Source organism: Poecilia reticulata, linkage group LG22 (genome assembly GCF_000633615.1).
Source record: "Poecilia reticulata strain Guanapo linkage group LG22, Guppy_female_1.0+MT, whole genome shotgun sequence".
Classification (NCBI taxonomy): Eukaryota; Metazoa; Chordata; class Actinopteri; order Cyprinodontiformes; family Poeciliidae; genus Poecilia; species Poecilia reticulata.
The window spans coordinates 24,534,511-24,538,958 of NC_024352.1; the positions used below are offsets into that span (position 1 = coordinate 24,534,511).

At 42.0% G+C, this 4,448-nt stretch overlaps 1 protein-coding gene across 2 annotated transcripts in view; it reads left to right on the forward strand.

Annotated features, from left to right (window-relative positions):
• dcdc2c (doublecortin domain containing 2C) overlaps nucleotides 1–1,027 on the forward strand; it is a 23,871-nt gene extending 22,844 nt beyond the window's left edge. The window contains exons 12-13 of one of the 2 annotated variants that reach the window (XR_532622.2): nucleotides 790–804; nucleotides 892–1,027. The gene's annotated coding sequence lies outside the window, so the exon portion shown is untranslated. The remainder of the gene's footprint in view (nucleotides 1–789; nucleotides 805–891) is intronic. The other variant, XM_008399855.2, reaches the window with a different exon arrangement.
• Nucleotides 1,028–4,448: the final 3,421 nt, after the last annotated feature.

The window sequence follows — 4,448 nt, forward strand, 5'->3', positions numbered from 1 at the left end:
GCGCCCGCTTCACGGCAGACGCTGCCCCAATCCGCCTGTCGATCTCCCGCTCCCTTCTTCCCTCATTCGTGAACAAGATCCCCAGATACTTAAACATTATAGCTTTAAAATCTCTAAAACAGTTTAATGAAAGGATCCTTGCTTCAGTACAGATTTGCGTTGTGCATGTTGGTTTGCTGCGTTTCCTCCAACATTCGTTCTGCTTTATTCTCCCAACAATACAGTTTTTATGCAGGCGAGGACCAGCTATCATCTGTCACTGATAGTCTTTGTTAGCTACAGTAAAGTTAGTGGGAAATGGAGGCTTTTCCCTCTCATTCATCATACACGCGTCATAAGAGGCCTTCGATTGTTCACAGCTCCCAGCAGCGGTAAGCCTCTTTTCCACAGTGAAAAATAATAAGTTCCAAAGGCGACGTGTGGAAAACGAGCCGCTGTGATGTGGAAGAGGCGCCCGCCCGGCCTCCCGGCTGCGTGTGTTCCCTGCCACCCGCACCGAGCGCCGCCGTCCAGCTACACATTAGCTTTGATTGTTCTGCGTTGGGCTTTGAACCGCACCTCCACATAAAAGCCAGCTTGGTCTGCAGAGCGTCCACTGCAGACCGGAGCTGTTGCTTATTTGCTCCAGGCAACATCAGGCCTGGTTTTTATTTTTACAGTTCTTTACCATGCTGAGAAGAGCGTTATGCATAATTCATCATACAGCGCATCTTGTGACAGCACCACGTCTCTGCTCCATTTTAATTTAATGCCTGTTCTTTTCTTCTTCATCTGTTGTTGACTGGTCAGCGGAACAGCACGGAGGTATGCCAGGGCTTTGATAGCAGCGCTTCCTGTAGCGAGGGCATGGCCGCTCAGTGTGCCTTCTCTCTGTTGCTTTGTGTTTCCCAGTTTCAGAGCTGCAGACGTGGCAGGAGTGCTACAGGCCCGACGTCCTTGTTCTTCTCATCCATCTCCGGAGGCCGGCTTCTCATCGACGAGACAAAACCATGCTATGAACCAAATAAAAACGTCTCGCCTCTTGACAGCCCCGCTTTGGATATATGGCCTCTTATTTCAGTGAATATATTGCATAATTATGTGCTGTTATGAATATTGCATGCAGCCTCACACTGAGCGCATGGTAAGACGCCTAATTGCAGAGTTTAATTATTTAGGAGCAAAGGTCCTGCGCGGGTTTTGGGAGAGGAACTTTTGATAAATTATTTTTCGTGGTTTTCTGATGAATTATTTCAGCGGGCTTGTGTCTAATCAGCAGGCATAGTGGACTTACTAACTGCTCTTGAGAGGGACTCATCATTCCATGGAGAGGAATTACTATGCTGATTAAATCCACTGAAATCAACTAATAACTTAATGTTATTGGAGTGGATCAGAAAAGAGCCTCTTGCAGCGGCGCGGGCTGGAAGGAGGGCTGCTGCCTCTGACCTCGGGGCTCAGCTTTAATGTTTCGCCTGTGATGGTAAAGCAGAGCTCGTTTTAAACAGGGTCATGCAGCTTTACTCTATAGTGCATAAGAAGTACTGCTAGGAAAGAGTCCACAGAGGTTGACTAAACAAGGAATAATAAACTAGAACTCCCCAAGTCGCCACCAGGCACAGCTGCTTGTGTAACTACAGAACCGCTGCTCACCAGAACCGACGCCCACACGGAATATTCCCGCCTCATTATGCTGGATGCACGCTGCAGACAAACTCAGTATGCAGAAAAGTTTAGGGTTTGACTTCGATGGATCAACCAAACTTCACTGAGCGGGTTGCACCAAACGAGGACCAATTTATAGATTACTGTGGAAAACCTGCTTAAAGGTTTATTCTGTTGTTTTGCTTTTTGTTGTTGTCACCTTTTAGATCAAACTAATTTAATACCAAGCAAAAAAAGGCTTTGTTCAAATAATTGAATTAAATAACTGGTAGGTCTGTCACAAAAACAAATTTATATGAACAATTGTCCCAGAAGATATCGTGATAAATGATAATATTGCTGTTTGAGATCATTTTAAAGTAATGTAATGGTAATAATGGCATAATAACGCAAAAAGACATTCTCAAAGATCAATAAACTTTATATTCTAATGAACATTTAACACTAAAACTGGAAGATATGACATTTCTGCCAACACATTTGTTCTTTTTTCATGACATCTCTGAGACCTGGGTCAGTTTAAAGGTCGTTTTTTAGAACAGTTTAAATTTAAGTTAGTGGTGAATGTATCAGCTGAAATACTCATGGTTCATTGCTTCCTAAAGTCCTTGATTTATTTTATCCTTTAAATAAAACAAACTGGATGATCTATATATTGATTAGTATTCAAAATGGGGTCCAACTGACCCCACATCCATATCACTTGCATCATTTGCCTCAGTCCTCACAAGCACAAGGGTTAAACTTTAAATTCATAACTGAGCACATAAACAGTAAAAATAAGGATTTGTTTTGATTGAGATTATGTTAATAGTATCTAATAAACAGTTCAGTTTTCAAAGAACTGAATTCTCTGTTCTTATTGTCTCAGAGCTAATTGCTTTGCTGCAAACAGCGACACTCTGACCCGTTTACCTGCAGCTTGTCCCGTGACAGGAACAAACCCGGTCAGAACCGTAGGGTCAGATGCAGGTTCCAGGTTTCCCCCAGAAACCTTGCTGCGCCCGGTGGCAGTCATTCATCCAGAGGCCTGCCGTGTCCTTGAGTTAAAAAATGTTTAAAGTTGACAGGAAATTTGAAAATATCCCTTGATAATTATGTGTTATTGGAAGATTGAAAGATTAATATCTGAACACCAGCTATAAAATATGCAAACATTTAAAGAAAATATAAATAAAAAAGCAATGCTCAGCCTGGTGGCCCACCAGGCTTATAATGCACTGAGGCAGCAGGCGGCTGCTCGTTCAGCTCCTACAAAATGCATGTGGGTCTGACACGTAAGAAATGTAGTCAAGCTGCTTTTCGCAATCCAGCAGCGACATGTAAATAATTGATCAATACTGATGTAAAGAAGGAGGAGTTGTTTGTCTGGAGGGCAGCAGTTTAGTTTTCTGGCATTTAGCAAATATAAATAACTTTGGAGATTCTGACCGACCTAAAACAAGAAACTGTTAGTTTGATTCAACTTCAAACAGTGAGAAAAAAAAACATATCTGTCTTTTTATTAGGTGTATGAAAATATCTGGTTTCAACAGTAAATATGTTTCAAGTTTAGGCTTTTTAATCAAGTCTAAACTTTATTACAAAACTGTGCAGTTTGAGTATCGAGCAGCTTCAAGGACTCTACAGAAATCAAGCATCGGTACGAAGTCTGTCTCTCTAAAATATAGAAGTTTGAAGTTTTAATCAATCAATCAATCAATCAAATTTTATTTGTACAGCACATTCCAGCAGCAAGGCATTTCAAAGTGCTTTACATAATTAAAATAAAAACAGAAATAATCAGTGAGAAAGAGAGAGATAAAAAAAAAACAAATAAAAAAAACAAAAAACATTACATCATTAAAACGTCGAAAAGAAAGAAGAAGAAATTAAAAACATTAAAGACATAAAAACATGGAAGACATCAAAACCCGCACTATAACCCTAATTTAGCCATAAGCAACTCTAAACAGGTGGGTTTTAAGTTGAGATTTAAAAGCACCCAGTGTTTCAGCTGTTTTACAGTTTTCTGGAAGTTTGTTCCAAATCTGTGGTGCGTAGAAACTGAATGCTGCTTCTCCTCGTCTGGTTCTGGTTCTGGGGATGCAGAGCAGAACCAGAACCAGAAGATCTGAGGGGTCTGGACGGTTGGTACAGTAATAAAAGATCTTTAAGGTATTGTGGTGCTTAAAGATGTGGAAAAGTTCAAAGATCATGAATAGTTTTACAAACCAGCTGCAAAGCAGCTAAGCAGGCCGGTTCCTTCAGACCTCTCAGAGTAATAGTCCCGTTTTAAACCGACTCTCTGCCTTAGTAACCATCCAGCAGCCTGGCAATCATTCTCTCCTCAACAGCTTTGTGCAGCTTAACAGCTTTTGAATCAAGGACACACGGCGCCATAAAGCACTTTCTATGAGTTTTTAACCAAAATGAAAACAGTTAAAGGTCATTTCATACAGCAGAACTGCACGTCTTGAGAAGCCGCATTGTGACCGGAGCGGACGGTGGCGTTATAAAAAGACTTTTCTTTCATGGCTGACATCATCCGGAGCTACCAGGAGGCCACTCTCCTCCACTCTGCCTCTCCCAGCGCTGCAGCTACCCACCGTCTGAAGCTAATGGCTGGACGCACGGCTAAAAGCTCTCAGTGTGATAACGTAATGCGGATCGGAGAGAGAGAGGCAGAGGGATGGTTACAGCAGGGAGACCATATAGGCTGATTATACAGGGATGAGGAAATGGGCTAAAAATAAAAACAAATGGAGATGCGAGATGATATCACTGACCCCAGATTGCTGACGGCGGTGTCTTAAGTCGGGTCC